The sequence below is a fragment of the Gossypium hirsutum genome, chromosome A05, assembly GCF_007990345.1.
Source record: "Gossypium hirsutum isolate 1008001.06 chromosome A05, Gossypium_hirsutum_v2.1, whole genome shotgun sequence".
Lineage (NCBI taxonomy): Eukaryota > Viridiplantae > Streptophyta > Magnoliopsida > Malvales > Malvaceae > Gossypium > Gossypium hirsutum.
This window is the reverse complement of record NC_053428.1, coordinates 89,365,048-89,367,105: the sequence shown is the minus strand read 5'-3', so window position 1 is coordinate 89,367,105 and position 2,058 is coordinate 89,365,048.

Here is a 2,058-nt window from a genome sequence, read left to right as displayed (position 1 = left end):
CCGAGATAGTGTAATCCCAAATATAATACTATACTGAACTTTTTAAGAAAACACCCATATCAGATGGCAAATATCTCGATGATGTCTCAGAGGAAATCCAAAAGTAAAGCATTACTCATATGCAATGGAATCCACGATAACAGAAGCAATATAATCTTCATGTACATTCAACAGAACAATAACCAATAGGAACAGAATACCAGCATCACACAGATTCTATTGTCGATCTTTTCTTTCAATAAAATGAAATAGAATACCAGAAAGAGATATAATAATGTCGATTGTAACCCGAAAAGCCAAAAAATACTTTCATATATCAATATATATAGATAACGTTCTCATAGAATTTCATCCGAAAATATACAGTTGCACATACCTTTGAGGATAAATGTACAAATAGAGTACTCAGAAGAAACCATAGTAACTACCCAACTATAACCACTACATTCAGCTATCATTTCAATTCAAACATTATTCCACTGTCTAATTTTGTCATCATTGATTTCACATTATCCCATTACTAACAGAAATCAATTTAGAAGAACTTCCAGTTAATACGTTCTTTAGACATCATACCTGAATACTTTCATTTCATCAAATTCGACTTCTTTTTTAACAGTGACTTGGCATATTACAAATGGCCTTCAACACAATCGAATATCTTTTCTATTACTATCTTCACTTGCGGACTCATTCTCTTATCTGATCACAATACTAATCCTTCAATCATGAAACTCTGTAAGTCCACACTTGTAAGCTTATTTAATCCATATAATACGAATTTCATTACAATACTTTACCGATGAGGGGGGGTGAGGGTCATAAAGCCTCAAATTTATCTCTCACATATACATGCACATCACACATACTATTATGAATAGCCAATTCATTATTAATTCTACATTCTCAAAACATCTAACCATCTTTTACGTATGATTACTTTTGAACTTAACACATAATTCATACGCTAAATCAAATCATTAATTCACAATCAAAATGTTCACATAACAATCATAAACCAAACTTTACAACTAATATACTCATATAATTATAACATTTATCAATAGCAGGATATCATGCATTCTGATTTATACCTTTATGAGTTTCAACTCATCACCAACACATTTCACTCAAGCGTTTAAATATAATATTCTGTACTATCAGAATTAGCTCAGTTGGAAAGCATATCTGTCTTACAAAACAGTTTCGTTAGAGCTAGGAGATGTCACACTATCACGAGTAGTAATATGGCATGTATTGCTAGACTTACATACGCTAGGTTAGTCCGAGAATCGACTAAACCATAGCTCTGATACCACTAAATGTAACACCCCTAACCCATATCTGTTATCGAATTAGGGTTATGAGGCATTACTGTATAAAACACAGTTCAGCAAAGTCATTCCTCACCTTTCATACACTAAGAATTAATAAACATTTAAAACTTCTAAATTTCAAATATCCACAATTCACTTATTATAAATTCGAATACATGGGTCATAACTCTAATTCAGTAAAAATCATACCTTACTGAACATATATCGCAAATAAGCACATTTCAAAAATTCCAACTAATTCAATATAAAGATATATCAAAACCCAACTGATTATGTTCCATAATTACTAAATTCGAACCAAACTTGTATATATCAAAGACATGTTCACATATTTAATACTTCCAATATTCAGTTCCTTATATCCATCATATTAATGCCATTTTCATAATTGAAATCATATTCCATTATATATCATTAAACTTCATACTTTGAATATATGCCAATTTCTATCTCATTAATCGTATATAAAACATATCATTTGATAAATTCTTCACAAGTTCATAATAAAACCAATTGAATCATATTACATGAATTATTATGCAATCACATATGAAACTTAAATACTAATGATGCATATATACACAAGTGCGCAATTCATCCTAAAAATAAAAGCCATATTTAACACTTAAACACAAATAACACTCTAGCGTGCATCTAATTCATATCTATATTAATATACCTAAACTTCATATTTTTATTCTATTAACTAACCCAAAATATA